Source organism: Chamaea fasciata, unplaced genomic scaffold (genome assembly GCF_029207755.1).
Source record: "Chamaea fasciata isolate MVZ Bird 193981 ecotype frontalis unplaced genomic scaffold, bChaFas1.0.hap1 SCAF_3, whole genome shotgun sequence".
NCBI lineage: Eukaryota > Metazoa > Chordata > Aves > Passeriformes > Sylviidae > Chamaea > Chamaea fasciata.
The window spans coordinates 52,258,530-52,280,329 of NW_027094088.1; the positions used below are offsets into that span (position 1 = coordinate 52,258,530).

General features: G+C 40.8%; 1 protein-coding gene across 3 annotated transcripts in view; it reads right to left on the reverse strand.

Annotated features, from left to right (window-relative positions):
* HIVEP2 (HIVEP zinc finger 2) overlaps positions 1–21,800 on the reverse strand; it is a 136,711-nt gene that overhangs the window by 56,526 nt on the left and 58,385 nt on the right. The window contains exon 3 of one of the 3 annotated variants that reach the window (XM_066178992.1): positions 19,466–19,527. The exons of 1 other annotated variant lie outside the window; for it this stretch is intronic. The gene's annotated coding sequence lies outside the window, so the exon portion shown is untranslated. Of the gene's footprint in view, positions 1–3,991; positions 4,048–19,465; positions 19,528–21,800 lie in introns of those variants that run through there. One more of the 3 variants, XM_066178995.1, reaches the window with a different exon arrangement.

Below are 21,800 nucleotides of genomic sequence, written 5' to 3' on the forward strand. Positions count from 1 at the left end.
AGATGTTTTCTTTCTTAATGCAATGAATTGACCATAAAAACTTCTGCACTGTAATATGTAGAGAGTGTGAATCCAGTCAGAGTGGATTTTCTAATATTTTAATTTTTTCATTCACTCATTTTTCTCTTTTTGCTCTTTCCCTCCTTTTAAAACACAGAAGGTCCACAGAACTCTGTGAATGATTGTCTGTAATGGGAGAAGTAAGAAGTCTAAAATTTGCTTGATTGCAGCTATGATGCATTAAGTTCCAGGCATCAATCTCAATCATAGCACTTTTCCTCCAATGGGCAATATTTTACAGTTATCACTCTCTAAACGAAACACAATTTATTATACACACAATTTGATAGCTATAGCAGCTAAGACTAGAAGCAAAAAATCTTCTGACATGAGGAAGGTAAAAGCAATGTCGTACTTTAAATTGACTTCATATGATCAATGCCAGAAGACAATCATCTGTGAAATGATGTTCATGTCCCGATCAAATGCAATCATACCATATGCAATTGAATTTGTAAAAAGTGGAAGAAAATTATTCCCATTAGTTTACCGATGTTCTTAATGTGTTCATACAAATCATCTTTGAACGGATTAATTAAAATACTTAAAGCAACTCTACCTTTGCCCTCTTAACTCCAGGTCATTCTGGCAGCTCCCAATACTGCAGAAGTATGTTTTCCTACAACCAGTTCGATAAAATTAACAGATCAAATCTTGAACTACCTCCAAAGTAAAAGGTACAAAATTTATCTTTTGAATCAAATGTCTCTATGCTGTAAACATTTTTGTCTTCATCATTATAACAGCAAGAGATTAGAAGCCTGCTTTATTTTTCAGTATATATGCTTCTTTTGCTTTCCACACTTTTCTCAATAGGAGTGTGATAACCCATTTAAATTTGCTTTATAGACAGCTTTTCCTCATTTTGATATCCTGCTAACACCACGTTGCAGATCTCAATGCAAAGAGCATCAAGAAACCTGTGTAAAATTTCAGTTTGTTCAAATTTGTACATGCATAAATTTATGTGCATACATATATGTTTATCTACATAAATATGTGTATATATCCATTTGTGCACAATTATACATTTATATAAATAAAAATAGACATATTTACTAATGCATGTGTGTTAGTGGAGCTGGTTTTATTGTCTCTCAGGCTCTGCAATCCAAATAAAATTTAACTAAAAGGAACATCTATGAACTTTGTTTACTTTACACGTAGGTAATTCACTTTATTAAAACCAAGAACCTAATTTCTTCTTGGGAGCCTCCCTATGTTATCTCCTCTATCTTCAGAGCCCAATGTGCACAGGAGCTTATTTTGCTGCCGCTGCTGAAACTATGATTTTGGGTTACTTTTTTTCACTTCAGCCAGGAGCTAAATTAGCAAGAGCACATCCCTCTAAGTATAGGTCCACAACCTCACTGCAAAAAACGGTTTAGACACTGCCAGCTGAGACGAGCACCCTCACTAACCAGGCTTGATGCTTTTAGACAATGGTCAAGCTGACAATTGACACAGTGTCCTCAAACACACATTGCTCAACCCATTTGCCTAGCCTGATGCTGCCAAGAGGGCTGTTTGTGCAGGCAGCTGGCAGGAAGAGGGGAGTACATCTGGCGATCCTCCGAGAGTAGGCAGGGAAAATGAAAACATCACATCTCAGCCAAGCCCAAGATAGGATTCTAGGTAAAGCTCATGCTCTATGGGATCCAAACATGCTCTGGCAAAACAGACTTTGGCAAAATCATCACGAGGAACCTCCCACACTGAGTGGCCTTGGCTTCCATTCTCTCTTTGAATGACTACCCTGCTATGACACCCATGCATTGGGGAAAATCAATGCAGCAAGGTACACAATGAAGAAACCGAAGCAGAGGCACTAAGTGGCCATTAAGGCCACTAAGCAGGTAGGCTACAACATGGCAGGTATCCCACTAGACCATGGCAATCACTTGAGCTGTCAAAACTATCTCTATCTCCATGGGAAGACCATTGCAACATGAAGCCCATGGCAGAGTAATGGCCATAGTGCTGGACAGTCTCAGCAGCAGGCAAAAGCTAACTTGTCCCTGAGAAGCTGGCAACTGGTCAGACATGCAGGATACCAGGAAGGAAGTGGGATGTCTGAGAGCAATAGAGTCTTGTCAGCAGGGAAAACAGTCTAAAGACTTAGGGTCTGTTTACAGAGTTTCGGTTGTTACCTGCAAAATCTAAGCCAAGGTTCCCCATAAAATAGAACTAAGAGCTCAGTGAGTCTGGTGTTAATTAAAAAGTATAGACTTCACTCAAGGCACTCTGAATTTAGACCAGCTAAGCTGAGATCAGTCTCAGACAGTTGCAGAGACAGCTTGTACAGCACAGGATTTACACAACTGTTGTTTCAGGTTGGCAGTCCCCGTGTAACACCATCACTAGTAGCTGATCATTTGTCTTGAAAATCTGAACGGGCCACCAAACCATCTCTGAGCACACACTTTTATAGCACTTCTGCTGGACATCATGTGACCTCTTTACAAGGAAACTACCTCACTATCCCTTGTTATTGCCATGTCTAGAGAGGAACTGTTTCAAGTGTCCTTTCTTCCAGTCCCTCCACTCTGGTCCTCCAAGTCTAAAGACTACCAAAAGAAAGGCAGCAGTTAAGTTTTTGGTCCTCCTCAGTGAGGCAAGATCCCTCTGCACTGATGTCACTCTGCTCTTGGGGTGTGCTCAGTAAGTCAGTAATTTGTCATGAGCGTGGGCCCTACCCATACATGGCAGGCTGGAGGAGGAATGACCTCAAACTCTGTTTCTAATCCAGGGGGCGTTGCCAAAGCACAGTGTTTGAGTTTGATGCATGAAGCTCAGAGATATTTTCAGCTACTGAATCACACTTTTGGCTCCACAGCTAACTTGAACTTCTCCTTAGTTTTGTTTGCAATTTTTCGCATTTTGCGATCACCATTGACTCTCAGAAAAAGAAAAATAGGTGGTGTTTTAAAGAAAAAAAACCTCTATATAATCATAAATGTGAAGATTTTTTTAAAAAATAAATTTCATTTGAATAACTTCTATTTTATTCTCTTGCATGTGTGGAGGAGTGGAGTTAAACAAATTACTAATAGATTATGGTGCATCACCAATGTCTGGCTTCTTTATTTCACGTTCCAAATATATGCTATTAAATGCTGCCAGTGAATGTTTTCTAGTGATTTTTGTGCCCAACACAAGAATGAAAGAGTCTGAAAAACAAGGCAGTGCAACAGCAGTTAACTTGGACACAGCTACACAAGAGCTCTTAGCTATATATTTCTACAGCTGAAGCAAAAATGTTTTGTATACTTGCCCCATGAAACCATATTCACTTGACCACAATTCACAACCATAATTTGAAACTGGCAATAATGAAAAAGCAAAACGTCATTTTACAATACAAAGGGCATAAGTCTTAATTGGCTTATCCTGCCCGCTACAGCTGCATCACCTCTCTGTCACTGTGGCCTGAGCCTACTCTCAACTGATTTGGGAGGAAAGCTCCAGCAGAGAAATTATGCAACCTCAATCACAGCTAAGCAAGTCATTTAAGCATATGCTTAATTCCATGTCTAATCACTAAAGTCAATTCAGCAAAGCAAAGCATGTGCTCAAGTCAAAAGTGAATAGGTAGCATACATCTTTTTGAATATTGGTTTTTCACAGGGTGAGGATGTTGCACAGAAGTTCCCTTGATTTCCTTTGGAGCTCATCAGGCTGGTAGAAGGTAGAATTCAGCTGTTAATCAAACTGTCACTCATGCATGTAAAGTACTAGTCTTTTTAACTCATCCATAGCTCAGTTAAGCAGAAGCAAATTTTAAAAAGGCCATGGGTCATATCCCTGGAGTGGATATAGATATATCTACATATACATACTACATATACTATGGATTGCAGGAACCACAGAGGCAGGAGTCAACACAAAAAAAAATGAGGTAAGAAGCTACCATAGGAAATTCTGTACATACGTTGCTGATGAGCCTTGCTGAGCCTTTTCACAGAGTGAATTGGGAGCTTTTCTTATCTACTGGAAAAAGAGTGAAAAATAATGGGCATTCAGACTCTTCATTTACATTTTCCTCATGTGGCAACAAGGAAAGAGTGGGGATATTAAACATTCTACTTTGATAAGGAAAGTAGCTCTTCCCTTGATGGACTGAAGTAACAGGGCAGCCCCTAACATCATCTGAAACCTATTCTTTTCCTTTAAATTTCCTTCAGTTTTCGCAAGCAACATTAATCTAACAGAGACGACTTCCAGCCAAGCACAGATCCCCAGGAGCATTCCTCGACTGCAGACAAGTGGGAAAGGAAAAGCCTGTTGCAAAGAGCAGGGCTGGAACCAACCATGGGGAATTTATGCCCAGCAGCAGGCTGCACCATTTGCCTGCCTCTGCCCTTCTCCCCAGATGAAGGAGCCTTATCTACCTTTGTAGATATCAGAATCAATTACAAATACCACGGGGCTGCCCTAAATTATGCTCTGCTGCCCGAGGCTGCTTTCTGCCAAGAACCCAAGCGAGTCCCCACAGAAAAAAGCTGAGGGGAATGTGGGGAAGGGAGCTCTGAGGGCTAGGCTCTACCTGTTCTTCCGCTCCTCCAGCTGCTGTCAACGCACTGACTTGTTCTGTGTTTGAGATTGCAATCTGTCCCTGCCCCAAAGGTGCTGCCAACTGTATAAATGTTTTCAGAAATTAAACAACTCCAGAAAAATACACATTAGGCAAACATATTCTCTCTTCCCAGAGGACACAACATGGAGCACCAATCACGAACAAAAATGGACCAAAGAAAGCAGAGAGGTGTTGTGGAAAAAACCTTATTTAGTGAAGGGCTTCTCTGCTTTCTTTACAGTCATTAGGACAGCGATAATGCTGAACTGGCTGGTCAGCCACTAAAATTGGATAAATTGAGACACAGAAGAGACAATTGAAAGCAAGGAGACAAACAGCAAAAAATAAGTGAGACAACAGATGGAAAGCAGAAATGCAAAGTCTAAACTGCAGCTGTAATTCTGCTGGTAACACATTTAAGAATAGTTCAGTTTGCTTTCCAGTTCTGGAGAGGAAAAGAATTTTCTTATATAAAAAACCCCAACTTGTTAGCTGAACTGCTGTGGGTTTCCCCCAGGTATTTTGTGAGACATGAAAATTATTTTTCTCCAAGCCCAGGAATGCAGAAACACTTCTAAGAAAGGGCAAAATTCTGACAGCCCTCTGGTGTTGTGCTAGTACTGTTGGGAGGGGAGAGGAAGGTCACATCAATAAAATCCATAGCCACAAGTGAAAGAGCTGTGTTTTAGTTGCTGCTGGCCAGGGGTCAGTCCCTGGCACTGTTCAGAACTCTCCCATGGTAGCACAACTTCCTTAGTCTTTCTCCTTTACTAGTATGACTCTTACAATTAGGCAGGAAAAGGGTAGTTATTGTTGTAGCAATGCTTTTGCAGGTTTATTTGGCAGCTTTTCTAGCAGGATTTTAGTATAGTTTTGATAACATGCAAGCATGGGAAAGAAGGATTTCCACACTGGCCAAAGAAACAGTTGTGGCAAGACTACCTATTTTTAACATGGTTTATTCCTAGCACTATTTCAGACACAGTATTTTCTCTCCCATCTGTTGACACAGTTGTTTTGTTTCTCTAAAGACATAGTTGTCTGTCTCTTGGAGAAAAAAAACGAAAACCAACACCATGAATAGTTGCAGAGAAAAACATGAGACCAAAACCCAATCAAACAGTGATCTGGTCAAAAGGTAACACTGGCAAAGCTTTATGACTGTAATGTACAGCCATTCTTCAGATGCCTCTTAAAATTTACATCAGGTATTTTCAGTGTGACAACTGTGAATCTTTCAAATTCAGATCTGGTATACTCAACAACTTACAAAGATGGTTTATTGGTCTAAGGGGTCTGACTACAAAGGTGCTGTTGAAGCAATGTACCAGTCTGTTCAGGAGGAAAGCAGACACAGAGTAAGGAGCAAACACTTTCATTAGTAAGGGGAGGAAAATGTAATGAGAGCAACAAGGGGAAAAACATAAACTCCAATGGTTGATAAAAATTAAACTGGTAAAACAGGACAAAACATTAAGCAATCCTTCTAACACTTGGGTTGCCAGGCTGTTTTCTCTGCTTTTAGTGATCATTTTTTTGCCTTGCTGGACTGCTGGAGTTCATGGTTGTGATCTCTCAGGCAATCTGAAAACCTTATCTCCTCTCAAAGGCATTTCAGGCAGCTTGAGAGCTGGTAGGTGGAAGCAAATAAAACTGAAGCATGGCTAAGGTAGGACCTCTGCAGATCACTAAAGCACCTCTGTTCTTGTAGGACAGCCTATTTGCTGGAAAAGCTGCAATATGAAAACCTGATATATTAAAGGTCAAGACTCCAATACAGAGCAGACTCATCTGTATTGTGTTTTAATTTCTTTTTATGCCAAGAGGTGCCTAGGGTTCTGAAGAGGTGACAGAAAGATAAATCATGCATGACAAACTGGAACAGAAGACAAGGCTGTATCTAGAATAGGATAGCTCTGCTGGTGCAGCTGTCTGAGCACACTGTACTGACAGTGTTCCCAGCACAGCTTTCATTCATACCAGCAAAATTATGCTATTTGCTGGCACAGCTTTTTCCTGAGGTCCATCTTCCCTCATCCAACACACTAAAAGTGTTTCAGTAAAAGTAAAGGTTTGTTTTAAGTGTATCCACAGTGAGAGCTTTTGTGTGTGTTAGAGATCAAGTCAAGAATTATGCCTTCTTTATACCTTTGACCAAGACAGCAGAGACAGCAAAAATCTGTAAAACAGGCATGTTCTTCATTTGACTGGAGTAAGAAGTCCTTTGTAAAGGCTTCAATACTGGCTTCTGCCCCTATTGGGAATCTTACCTTCTCATTCACTTTTGCAGCAATGCAGAGATAAAATGTCTCACCACACGTGCCCTTATCAGAAAGGTTATGGTATTTCCACAAGCAAAAGAAGTTTCCAGCACTCCCATGACTGACCCCAGCTCGTGCTCCAGCCCTATTCTTTAGAAATCTCACCCACCTGGCCCTGCCCATATCAGGAAGGCTGAGCTCGGGCTAAGCACCCTTCCCCAGAGCCACGGGAAGGGGGAAGCAGACAGTGGGCTTGGTGCCACTGTCTGCAGCAGGCACAGCCTTCTCCCAGGATGGCAAAGGGAGGACCATGATGTGCAGAGACATGGGGGAAAATTACACCAAACCAAGTGCAGGTATTATGTGGGCAGTTTAAGGAAACAACCAAATTCACCAAGACAACGAAAACAACTGATTTAAGATGCATTTTAAAAATAATTTTATTAGAAAGCTTTCAGGAGCTGTGTGAAGTTATTTTCCAGTTATTTGTGCTATCTGGTATAACCTACTGGTCACAATCATTTAAGTGACTTAAGATTTTAAGAGTGTTGTTTGTGATTTTCATAAGTGACTTTAACATGCCTTTGAAGAAATTAGGACCAGCAAAGGATCTGGCAGCATACTCACACATGGTCTTCAGCCTGTTAAAAAGGCTTACCTGTTTACCTGCCTTTGGTTTGATGATGTCTACAGCTGCAGTCATTGGCCACCTCATATTATCTAATTTTTTTATAAAACATACAGTACCTATTTCTGGAAGGCTGGACTTACTCCAGGCTACTATGGTTTCCATAGACAGGAAGCTTGAAGGTTTGGGATTAAAACAGCAGGAGGTTGGAAAGAAAATTGAGGCCCTGGAAATAACAACTGATAGTCCTGACGCAATCGCCACTGAGAACACTGCAGCTCTGAAAAATGTAATCAACAGCCTGGAGAATAATCTCACATGAAAGGCTACATTTTGGAGGCCAGTGGAAAGCTCCTGCAAGGACAGTTATAAGACAGGTTCTGGTATACTTTTCCATAAGAGTTTCATGAATTTCTCCTCAGCATCATGTAGGAAAACATGATATAGAAGCTTGTTGCTATCCAACATATCCCATCAGGAAAATGTTGTTGCCTAAGAGCTATGACAGCACGTCTTCCCTTAGCCATGGAAGCTAAAGGTCCTTCTGTCCCTACTTGTTCCATGCTGGCTGAAAGCTTACAATTCTGCTTCATTCAGTGTGAGCTCTCCATTGACCTTCAACCAAAGCCAACCCAGATGGCTTTGCCTGGAGTGAGAGGCAGCGCACTTCTATAGCTCTTCTCACAAGTAGCATGGTGGGGTAGTAATCTCCAGCCTGTAAGCAATGATGATCCATGACCTGTGCAGTCCCTTGCAATTCCTGTCCATTGTCTGAGATCTGAAGCATTGATGAAGAGTTCCAGAAAAGGCAAGATGGAAAGTTTAACTTGCTGCATCACTAAAGTAATAGCTGAAGAAATAAGCTTAACAGACATGCTACTGAACTTAAAGCCCTAAATAAAAATTATCTATGATGCGGTACTTGACAGGAGACTCATTTCTTCAGAGAAGACACAAAGGTTTTATCCTGAATTTTCAGAGCTCATGAATGTTGTTCTAGACAAGTACCCCCCTTGAATATCCTTTTGTTAGTCAAGACAAGAAAGAACGAAGTACGGACTCCAAATAGTGTACTAAACCAATCCCTCTCTAAATTGCCTTTTTTTACTATGCCCAGAAAACTCATTAAAAAGCAATATATTTTAAGAAAAATATTACTAACCTTTGAAACACAAATGATAATGCAGGTGAGCAAAGCCTCCACTAAATTTGATGCCTCTGTTCCAAAAGCTAGGTGCCAGCTCAAACAGATACCATAACGCTAAATGGCAGAAAGAGACTGGCTGACTTAAAGAGACTGGCAGGGATTAGCTAAACCTGGTTTCTGAGGATGTTTCATATTAACATATGGTATCTTCAAGGCCTGGTTGCCCCAGGAAACAGAGAAATGGAAAAACAGGTTTTTAGGCTACTTTTACTTTCCCTGATGCATTCAGCTGAGCTTTGGTGCAGCTGCAAGCAAAAGACTAAGGAATATAAGGTGGCATTTTCACCAAGACTCGTACCCTTAAACCCTCAAAGTCTGATTTTATGTTAGGGCTCCTGCTCAAAAATTAGTAAAACCAGAAAAATGGTGAGAGGCCGCTCTGTCTGCAGAAGCTCCAACCAAGGAAAAACTGCCCTAGGAAAGGAGACAAGAAAAGTGCACGGGACTTAAAAATTCTTTTGGATAACAGAGTCAACACATAAGGCTCAAAAAAATGTTTCTAACAGGAAAACACATTACCACTACTAAGAAGCATAAGAAATCAAGCTAAAGGCTTCTCATGAAGAATAAAAGACACAACAAACCATAGTGATCACTCAGAAATTCAGATACAATGAATGGTAAAGAAAAGTGATAAGGTAGGGGGAAAAGGGACAAAATGGATCCCTACTGAATTTTACATCTTCAAATAATTATTCAAATTCCCACTCGAGCATTTCCAGAGATTAATACCACCAATTCTGATTCAGGCAGTAACAACAGATATATTGAAATTCTGTCAGTTTTGTCCCAAATCATTATTGCATTGTTCTAGAACCTTTGTGATGACCATAAACTGCTTACATGATAGAAGAGCAAGCACTCAAAGAAAAGAAGCTATTTTTTTTCTATCAGGAATACTTCATGGGAGACAAGCAGAATAATGAGATCGCAGGAAGAGACTCCAGACAGAGCCTGATGAACTTTGCATGACCTTAGGACAGGTAAGGCACTGCTCACCACTTCTCTAAGGATTGCTTACTAATACACCAATCCTACAGCAGTTTCAAATGTGATTAACAGGGGATAAGTAAATGGAGTCAGATTAACTTTGCTGGGGCTACTCCATTTCTTTCATTCTGACAAGTCAAAGAAATTCTTAACTTGAACTGCAGATGTAGGTTTTGGCACCTATGTTCCAATGCTTTTCATACCATTTCATTACAACTAGTCCTGGCAATAAGCAATGAAGTCCTCAGTGGGTTTGCAGATCATCACAGCAACATGATTAGAAAACTTGATCCAAATATCGTAAAAGTCAATGGAACCTGGATTGAGACCAAAGAGAAATGCTCTTCCCTGCCAGGAGTGATTAGCTATACATCATGTTCCTTCTGTGGATTAAAGTGAACCTTTGCCCATGCACCAATTTTAATTTCTTAACAATAGAGCCTGCTTTTGAACAGTGTAGTGTCAGGAAAGAAAACATAACCTGGCACAGAGAAAACATGTCTTCAATTAAAAATTCCACTGACTGCAGTCACTGTTGAGTAAGACTATCACACTACTACTAAAGGGTATGCACACACATACGAACACACATGCACCAGCTTAATGATCTGTAAGTCCTCTAAACCCTTCCCTGGGAACATGCATCACAACAGACATTTGTAGCAGGAGAGATGTAGCTCATGTGGACATGCGGACAGATTGTATCTCACCTCCCATGTGAAATCATTCTCTAAAATTCTATGCATTTCCTATATTTAAAATATGGAGACATTCCTGGGGGGGGGGGGGAGGGAGTATTCTAAGGAAAAAAGCCAAAATTTTTAAGTATAGCCTAAATATTTATAAGGGATTTTGTTTTTAATACCAATTTCCAGAGACTATCCATAAACACAAACACACTATTGAATTTATGTAATAATTATTTGGCATTTTACATCTGCAATAAATGCAAAGCCATATTGGTCCTATTTTTACCTTACATGCTGTTATTAGTGCAGAGGGCTTTTCTGTAAATAGGGCTGTAATAATTCACATACCAACTGGAAGAACAAGTCAGTGGGACAAGAGTTGAATCTGAAGAGAACAAAAATCACCAAAACATTTGGGATAGAAGCCACCTCTAAACAGGTCATCCTAGGTCACCTGTAATAGTCACTTATCTAGTCTAGCCATGACCAACTCCACACCCTCCCGTGGCAGTATGCTCCACTGACCTAAATGTTGTATAGTAGTAAACCCCTTTCCAATATCGAACAGTCTAGAGCAAAGTACTCCCTGCTGTAGTTTAACCACAGTATTCCCCCCCCCCCAGTTTCTCTCCAGCAACATATGAAAATATCTTGCCCCGTTCATTCCAGCCCTTGCAGATACAAATGTGCACCTAAAGCTCTCACTTAGGCTCTCTCCAGATCCAATGTACCTAGATTTCTTCTGTTAAACACACTGTCAGCTTGACTTTGGGGTTTTCCATCTTCCTGAAGAGTCTTGTGAATTGAGGTTGCCCCTTGGCTCCTCAATTCTGTGCACTGAAGAGGATTTTAAGTATTTGCACCAAGTCTAGTTAGGAATTTAATTTATGAGACTTGAAGTTAAAAATAGGTCATTGCACAACTCCCTGCTTTATAGTGACATTTGTTCTTTCAAATTTAATATTTTTCTCCCAAGAGATACCTAAAGAAAATCCCACATCCAAGATCAACACTCAGATTAATGAAACAGCTTTTCTTCAGGATGTGCCCTGTAATTCCAGAGAATTTTCACCCACATAAACAAAGAGTGTCACCTCCCTGCATAAACTCCATTAGGGATTGCTCAGAATGAAGCCACATCAGCACCAAGATTACCTGAACATTTACGCAGAACATCTGGAGGCTGTTGAGGTCACACCAAATTCCAGTAGCAGGAACTTAAAAGCTACTTCCGATATGCCTGGTCTGCAATCACAGCCCATATACTTTCATTTTTAAGTGACACCCTTCCCCTGATATTTGTGACCCACCTAACACAGAGGAGGTCCAGGAGCACAGGAGCTGGTGGCCTCCTCATGCTTACAGAGAGTCTTTGGCTGAGCTGCCTGGAGTCACACACTGTGTGTGCAAGGCATGTGACACCCAACATCCACCTGTCCCAACTCTGCCAATGCCTAACATAGATCCCTCTAAATGATGTCTGAGCAACCCATAAAGACAGACTGGGGCAGTCAAGTTCTCCATCTGTGACAGAACACCTGTGCTGGTTTCCGATACCTGAGAAAACGCAATTTCCACAACTGTGGATTTAAAATACAGCATTCATTTGATGCATCATTGTATCATGATATCTGGAACTTAAAATCAAGTCCATTTTCCCAATGAAAATACATGCCTAAAGTGCTAAAGACACATGAGGAGGAGAAGTGCTAAAGACACATGAGGAGGAGACTTATTTTCCTCTGTTTAGACTATAAGATTAGCAGAGCATATCTGAACAGCTCTGCTCCACTGTTACTTCAAAGGGCTGCAATATAAAACTCATCCAACTTGTTTTCAGAATCAATACACAGAAGATTTGGGTTTCCTAGTTTTTCACTGTTTCAACAAAGAGAGGACACCGCTGCTGGGACTGCCTTTGCCTAGTGCCAGCATGAGGAGCTGAAAACAGATTATGATAGCATGGCACGAGCAATTTCTGTATTAAGGAGAGAGCTGTAAAGTCTGATACAAACAGACAAGCATTATGTTTTCCAACACGCAGCCCAGAAGACAAGCTTATTGACCATAAAATGAATTATATAACCCAACTTGTATTATGTCATCTGAGACCTTGGGTAGGCCACTACCTTTGAGATATATATATATATATATATATATATATATATATATAATATATATAATTATTTTCCCCAGACAACTGTCAAGTTACAGTCCTTATATAACACCGCTGCAGTGCTAACCTGAAGCATAATGACTGTGCTCATAATAGGGTTATTATGAGTTCTGAGATGAAGAGCTGTCAATAATTTAATTTTCTCCATATAAGGTAAAACACTGGCTTTGTTACAAAGGGATTCCCAGTTACATCTGTTTGAAACATTAATTACAGCAATAAACAGGTAACCACAGGTTACCACAGGTCTCCCTCCAGCAAGACACGCAAGCCTGTAACTCAGGTGATGTGTGGGACAAGGAAAAAGGATGCTGCAACCTCAGCTGCTGGACCTGGCCTTGGTGTACAGTCCTCTTCATCCTTGTACTGAAGAAGGTGGTACACAATCCCACAGCGCTTATGGCCAAACAGACTCAATGTTTTTTGTATAAAGCATATAATACCTATACAAAGTACATTTTCTTGATAGTACAGTCTAGCCTCTTTTTTTGGTCATTTTTGCTGTCAATTCAGTTCAGCCTAATAAAGACTGTGAAAATAAATGGTCTTCAGCAGGGATTTATATTCCAATCAACGTAATCTCAATTTCTTTCAGAAAAAAGAACTATTGACCTGGTTCTTCAGCTTTCAGGTAAGTCAGGTCCAACTTTCAGATGTTACGATTATGTTGTGATTAGGTTTTGCCAATGACTTCCTATTTAATATATTGCAAGATAAACTGATATCTGTGCAGTTAGGTTCAAAATGTGTTCAATCAATTTGATAATGACAGAGCGAGTAGGTAAGTCTCTAGCTCCTTCCTGTCCATTTACGCAGTAGTGGGTTTTTTGGTCATCATATCATTTAAAGACCTGTGATGTAAAGGTCTTTTAAAGGCTCCATCTCTAGTGAACCAGCTTTTGTTGCTACAAGTTCTTGCAGTAAAAAAGCATAGGTGTTCCTTTCCAAGGACTCCACTGTATCCCTTACCATCAATACCCAACTGAATCGCAAAGCATACTGTGGATTCTGTCAAACCCCTTACTGGGGCTTGTCCTGGTTTGTTACTGATGTTCACCTGCACTGGTATTCCCAAGAACCAGCTGGGCTTTGCTCACTGGAGGCTGATGGATCAGCAGGAGATCATGGACTGCTGCAATGCTCTAAGCAGTTGCCTCTGCCTCCTCAGTCTCTGTCTCTCTCCCCTAAAGCCTGCAGTCTGCTCCAGTGCAGCCTAGGGCTCAGGGCCTGGCCTGATGGATTAGGCCCTCCTGCTATCTGAAAGGGAGGTTTCAGTGACTAATGTTCAGGTGTAAAGGTCACTGAGGATGAAATGAAAATCCTGGAGACAACATGGAATGCAGGCAGTTTATTTCAGTGTGTGTGATACCAGAGTTTTTAATTTTTTAACTAACCAGCAAAAGAGAAGAAATCCTAACTTTAGGGCTTCTGCTCCACCTAGTTTATCTGTCTGCTCCAGGCAGTTCATCTAATGCAGCAAAGTACAAACCAGACATAGTGAGACAGCCCTGTTTTCACAAGCTCACTAATGCAATGCACTTCCATTTCTTAGGCTCCAGCCCACAGTCTGCCACCTTACAGAGCCTCCTCCTGACCCAAACCCCGCAGGGTGAGACAGCACTTCATGCCCTTCATTGTCAGACAAGTGACACGGATTTGCAGCTGGAGGTGAGAGAATGGTTGCAAAGAAAGTGCAAACCTTGTCATGTCCACACTGTCCCTACATATCCCTGCCCTCTCCTAGTGCCACTCTCAGCCCGTCCTTTTGGGCTCAGCCCCTACATCCAGTGGCCCCCAAGCCACCAGGACCAGCACAGGCTCCATTGCCAGCCCAAGATGCTGAGGAGTGACGATCAAGAGTCTGCTCCTGCACAATCCACCTCAAACCGTAACTCTAAATGTATCTTCAGTTCTACTCATGTATTTATAGGCCTCTGCATGGGGACAAATTATGCTTTCAAAAATATTACAGGAAAATGCTACAAGTGATTGTCACAAAAAAAAACTCCATCGTAATTTCATTAAAAATTAACAAAAAGAAAGCATTAGTGTTGTCCTGCCAACCGGGGGTTGGAGTGTGTCTCACATTATTAAATTGAGAAGGCCAGCAATGGAAAGCCTTTTTAGATTGGTGTTTCCATTCCTTCCTCTTTTGCTTGGTTCAAAAGTCCTGCATAATTAATACTGTAATACTTAATAAATGCTTATGAACCTACTACCTCTCTGCTTTTTCCATTTAATTAGGTGATTGACTTCAGGCATACTATAAATTATAATGACAATTTAATTACTTTTTTAATGTGCACACTTAAAAGATTTATAAACAGGAATAGGATAATATAGTGCACTCAGAATTAGAAATACCATGAACTGGAGAACCGCACAAAATAATGACAGCTAAAGTATCTCCTCAGTGGCTGAGCATCTGCAGTGACTGGAAGGTAGGGTATTTAAAGTGTCTGGTACAGCTACAGAGAACTGTATATTTCTGTCCAAATGCCCATGTATACCTTTTTTAACTTTTCCTTCCAGCATTTGCACATCTCACTTGACTTCATGGCAGAAACATAAAGGAGTTCCAAGGACAAGTCAGGCTGTGTACTGCAGTGTCTCTTAGGTAAAGCATTCAAAAGAAGTGGAAGACTCTTTCTCTTCTTTTAAACAAATCATAAAATTTCTGCATCACGTCATCATAACACAGTCATTGTTAAAATTTGCAGGGGAGCAAAATCTCCTACAATATTCCAGCTGGCAAAGGCAAACTGCCAAAGACCATAGATTCCATCATTTCATTAACAGACCCTTCCTAGTCAGGAGGCAGAAAAGTCTGAGAATATTTCACAACACATCCTACAATCCAAGTTAACTCTTCTGATATTGTTGTTATGCCACTCAGCACTCATTCCCATCACTTACAGGAATGTAAAAGCTAAGAGGATTGCACATATAACAAATCAAGTGAGAATCAGATCCTTCAAACTAGTGCTCAAAAAAATACATTTGCTAAACTAAAAACTATCTTTTTAAATAGTTAAAGATAATAAAAGAGAAGTTAACCTACTTCATTAGTAGGTTAATGTCCAGACATTTCCAAGCCCTGGTTGGTCATTACAAAGAAAGCTGTATTTTCTACGAGTTACCTATCACCAACAGAGAGAGATGACAGCATTTGTTTTAAATCACACAGTATGCTACATTGGTGAAAATTTCTCATCTAAAAAAGTCATTAAAATTTGGGCTGGAGGAGACGCTTTCCCATCTGGGTGCTGAATCTGGTTTGGTGTGACTATTCCTGTCTGTTAATTTAGCAGTACAAAGTATAACTCTACATTCTTAGCATACTTACTGGGGATGCTGGCATCTCTGTAACCAGAACTGCTTACAGAGAGGAAAAAAAAAGACTGGGCAATTCACAGTGTGCTAGAAAAATTATGGGCAATTCCACATTTTAAGCATCATCTATCAACAGTGTTGAATACTCAAAAGGGGAATAAATTTGAATGCATTGCCAAGGCAAATGCTGTGATAATTGTATCTGCTTTTCCTTTACAATACGGAAAAAAAATATCCCAGACGCTCATCTCATTCGCCCCCACTGAAGCTGAGTGGAAAGAGGATCAATCCCTCACCTTCATCTGTGTGGCTGCCTGTCCACCTTGGCCAGCACAGAGCAGGACCTGAAAAGGTATAGGTAAAAGAAAAAACACCAGGAGGCTGAGTAGCACGGTGAATCACAGGGAACCGCTTTGTCTGCAGCTTCCGTTCTCTGAGGAACTGTGCAGGGCTGAAACAATGGCTCTCCTATGGAGCTGCATCTCATCGACCTCATCTACAGCCAGTGATGAATGATGGGTCAAGAGGGCAGCAGACTTTGGGTGCACAACCCTTAAATACTTTATCAAAGATGGCAAAAGGCCATGTGCTTCAACAACACAGCAAATACTTCCTTTTGCTGTACTGCAGACAAATTCCTTCCTCTCTGCTGGCTCAATCTGAAGCTTTTGGTTCACAGCTCAGAGCGCATGCAAGTTTTAGATTCACAAAACATACATGTAAAAAAGCTTCAGTTTTATTCCTGAGACCATTCAACTGTAAACATTCTCACAGAAATGGAAAGTCTGTCCTATCTGTGTTGAAATCCTATGCTTTCATAAATATGTAATTCTAGGGATTTGTGGGGTTTATAGACAATAAAAGAAGGCACGTTTTACTTATTTTAAAAAGGGAAACTGAATAGTAAGAATTGAAAAAATTCTAAAACTGTCACTTATCCAAACTTTTCATACCGGGGTTTCCTGAAAGAAAAACATACTGATTTGATAGAAATGAAAAGTTCAATAAAACACAGAAATTTTGTCCCTGGTTTAAATGAAGATAAATGAAAATAATAGGCCTTGTGATATAACAAGATACTTCAGTACTAATAGTTTGACAGTATTGCGCTATTCAGAGAATTACAATTTAACAAGACACACAAGATGAGCTGGAATACCTTCATGACATAAAAACATGCAAAATAAAACTGAAGCAACATCTAAAATCCTCTGAAGTAAGATATCTTACTGCTAAAGAGTAAGGATTTCAAGGTTTTGTCAGAGTAAGAGGAGAGGTAAAGTATTTCAGAACCTTCTGCGATCTAAATTTTTTTTCAACCACTTTTGTCTTCTGTTCCTCCTTAGCTGTTTCTTTGTCTTTTTATTCCTCTAGATAGCTTTAAAACTTGGTCTAACTGCTCTGAATTTGACAACAAAACCTAATGTTCTAACAGGACAGAAAGCTGTGGGCTCATGCTTGGTTTCTAAAGGAAGTGGCAGAATGCCACCTTAAGAAAAAACTCCGAAGCAGCTGCGATCATTTCAGCTCCCTTACGAAAAACATCAACAACAGAAGAAGCCCACTTGGGTTCCCGCACACCCAGCAGCAGAAGCAGAGGTAACCCTGTAAATTTGGGATCATTGCTTAATGGCAACAACAGTTAGTACTGGATCATAACTTTCCCATTTTGGAGGCTTTGAGGATCTGGTTGACACCAAAACGCCAATGTGAGCAGTGCAGGTTTTCCAGCAGTGCCGTGTGAGGCAGTGAGGCAGCGAGCTGTGCCATCCCACCACCCATCCTGCAGTGGCATGGGAAACCTGCGCCTTTCACCTCCAGAAAGGGCAGAAGGAATGGGTGTTTTCCCTCCCAAAGATTTCACATCATTTTACACTACAGCAATGAATCTGCATAATTTCAATCAAACTATGTATTACAAACCTCACCACAGATTTTGAATTGAAACGCTTCAGAACTGAGCAAAATAAATGGTGCTTATGCTCAGAAAATGGAAGGTCTTGGAGTGGAGGTATCTCAACTTCCTTATAGCCCTGCTGAACAGATTACAAACAGGCCCGACATCTCTACTTTGGTCAAGTGAAAATTTCAGATTCAAAAATCAATTATTTTAATTGATAGCCACAATGTGTACTGAAAAGCTTCTAAAACAATCATAGCTTTTACACAACCGCTGCTGCCCAGAAAGCAAATCAGCACAGAAGTAACTCGCCCTCTGAGTATTTTCATTCCTTTTTCAGAGTTTGAAACTAAGATTGGCACCAAACTGCATCACCTTTTTAATGCATTTTCCACCCAAGCTGAGAGGTACTTGGGGAGCCACAGTGATGTCCCAGAGAAAACGTATTCAATTTAACTTTTCTGCTACACCCACCTTCAGTTCATGGCCCAGCACTCTGCTCACTTTTATTCATCCAGGTGAGGAGAAGCTGACAGCCGGGGGAGGGAAGAGATTGGAAGCCATATGGAGCTAGAGTCAATTTTTGGTATGTATTTGTGAATAGATACAAAAGAGATAAATGCTGGCATGCATAAATTCATATTTTATCGATACCTATTTTGGTACTTACTGTCAGAGTAATTTATTCCAAAATAGGCTTTTAAAAACGAACACCAGTTTAAAGAAAATTCCAATCCCGACTTACTTCTTGCCACAGCAAATCCAGGATGCCAACAGGATGAAGCAGGAGGCAGAATCCCACTCAGCGGGGTTTACCTCATAATGCCGAAAGGGAAAGCAGTGCAAATAACCAAGAACCTGAGAGAGAGATTCTCCAGATCACTGCCCCAGACAAGCTCCACAGGATTGGGGAGGCTCGAGCAGGGGTGGGCAAACAGCCTTGGCACAAGGAAGCATTGAGGGTCCACATCTGAGCTGCTCACACAGAGGGCAAGGAGAGCTGATGGTTTTGCATGCAGCATCTAGTAATAATGAAGGTTATCAAAATTACAAGATTCACCGGATTGGCTGCCTGTAATTGCTGCACCTACAAATGTTCAGTTTCACTTCTCAGACTTATTCAAATAATCCAGCCCCCATGGGCCTGCGAAGCTGAGCTGCAAGTCTGAATATGGAAGGGGATTTATTAAAAGATGCTGGTGCATCTGACCATGACGGAATGCTAAAAAATGAAAAATTAATGAAACGCACAGAACATTTCTGAGCCCCAGATTGTTTGGCCTGGATCCAGTGGATACGTTTGATATCCACTGGCTCCCCTATTACAGACTGTTATCTCCCCAGACTTTGATCTAAGGCCACCGCAAGAGCAGAGAAGCGAAAGTATCTGTGAGAGTCACTTATTCCATTAGTAAGAAAGCAAAAATCAAAAGAGCCACTTGAAACACTGACAGAATGCAAAAACTCATCACTTTCTTCAGAGAAGGGCAAAATACCTTATTTGTAATTGTTGACTGGAACATGTGCCGTGGCACAAAATTTCTGGATTCTGTTCCCAGCTCTTAAATAGTTCTGTGGCTGGACTTGGGCAAATGGTTTGAATTTTTTATGCTTTTCAGAATTGTAATAAAAAACACATACCCACCTCACCGAATAGAGGCTTCATCAATGTTCCTAACTCAATCTCAGCTTCTTAAGTGGACAGTCCTGCAAAAGTGCAGAGCACCATTATTTAGATATGTTTTGTTTCAAAACAATTTAACCCTGTCTATTACTTGGTTGGGTTTTTTTGTAGAATGGTTTTCCAGGAAGGAACAATTTTGGATGCAAAATCAGCATCTCTGCCTGGAGACTGGCCTCAGGCTCCTGCCTCATGCACATGTGTACGTCATATTCCTACATCTTCCACAAAACAGAAAAGTGAGTCTCTGAACAGGTCAGTAGGACACAAGCCAAGAAATGTACATCTACATCTGAATGCAGAACAAACAAAAAAAAGTGGGCATTTTTAAGAACAAAACTCTTTCCTAAGAACTTAGTTTCATGGTCACACAGTCTGGGTGCAATGTGTAAAAAATGGCTTTCTGAGGCACTGTGGTATCTTCTGAATCACTGCCATTACCCGAGAAAACCCCAGGAAGTGGTTTGGATGAGAAGCTGGACCCAGCTTGCGTAGGTATCAGCTGATGTCAGAGTACACACAGCACAAAGCCCTAACAATATGGACATTGTGAAACCAGGAATAACCTTCTCTTATCTCCTGCAGTTTGGGAAATTATTTCTAACCCGGTGACTACAGATCTTAGGAATAAGTCAAACAGTTAATTATTCACTATGCTTCCTAATCAATCTCCATTTCAGGCCAAATCTTTGTATGCCCATAAAAACACGAAGACCTCCAGTGAGGGAAACAACAGCATGAGCTTTTGGACCTCCTTCTGCAAAGCAATTCGTTTTTCCATAAACAGTTGCTATTAAGCAAGGACAAAGCAACAAACCAGACAGCCATCTGTGTAAACCAATTTAAAAGGATGGTGACCTCATAACATTTTTCAAACTAACGCTTTCTGTTTAACTTCTGCCACCCCGTCCTGCCCCAGCAGATGCTGGGTTCGAGCAGGTCCTCGGGTGAGCGCAGTGCTTTCGCTTTAGGGAAAGCTGGGACTTTAAAGCCACAGTGATTTCAAACCTGTGAAAAGAGCATGTCAATGAAAATACCTCGGCATATATGGAAGCAGGATAACCTTAGAGGCTGCCCACGCTCCCAGAGGGTGTTGCCACAAAGGTCTGTGCTATGTTTGCCAGCTGAGCTTCCTAGAGGCATGAGGTCAAGCAAGCACAAAGGTTCAGGCCACTGATGGTAACACAATCCCTGCTGAACTCTGTTCTTTCTTACAACCCAGAGAGAAGCCAGAACAAGCACAGATGGCAACCACATTAGAAAAGATGGCAAACCTGATAGCCTTAGAGCAAACCTTATGAATCCACACACAGCACAGCTATCCCTGTGCGTGCCCAGGATGACCACAGCATCCCCAGCTCATTCTGCCTCCTTAGACTTGAATCCAATGAAGCATCAGGCAAAATATGCAAAATAAAATACCAAGTAGAACACCTACAAAGTAGTGCAAGCAATATACACCCAAGGACATGTCTTGCACAAGGTCACTTGCAGAACTGCCCTTTATTCCATTTACTAAAGTCAGTCAGAGCCACAGAAGAACTGAGAGCAGAGTGCATCAGATGATGGTGACATCAGACCATGGGTAGTACAACAGAAGGAAGTGTACAAACTCATAAACAAGGGCATGTGGACTACAAACATTTCAGTATGAAATAAGGTAACTGAAAGAAACGTATATTCTGTATAGTCTCTTCATATTTCCAAGCATCAGAACAACCTAACAGTATATAAACTATATTTCAAGTGGTAGAAGGAAGTGCGTGCTTCCCCATTATATAAAGATGATGTTTCTAATCCTCATAGTGCAGACACGGTAAAAATTACCTTCCACAATGCCAAGGCTTGTTACATGGACTCCTTTTTGTTTAGCCTGCATTTTCAAAGAGTCATTACTTTACTGCCGCAGCGCCTGATGTTTGTGTGCCTGGTATTTGTGTTTGCTTTAAAATAATGGCTCTGAGGTGAAGGTAACTTCCCCTTCTGACCCAGCACGTAATTATACAACTGTTTGCACAGTAACAACCATCATACACATAAAGTGGCATTTCTCTAATTGGCATTTGCTGAACACACAAGGGCACCCTCTGCAAACACAGTGGCTTTTTTTATTGGCAACCTCTTTAATTATTTCACTCTTCCTAACACAGAATCCTCTTTTCTGTTATTAGAGATGAACAAACCGTTCCTCATCATAGCTACAGGAATACTATATATTTCTTAATACGTATCACTGAATACTTTTAAAGATTAACCTTAAAAGACAGAGCAGTATTAACAGCTGTCCTGGGAATTTGTT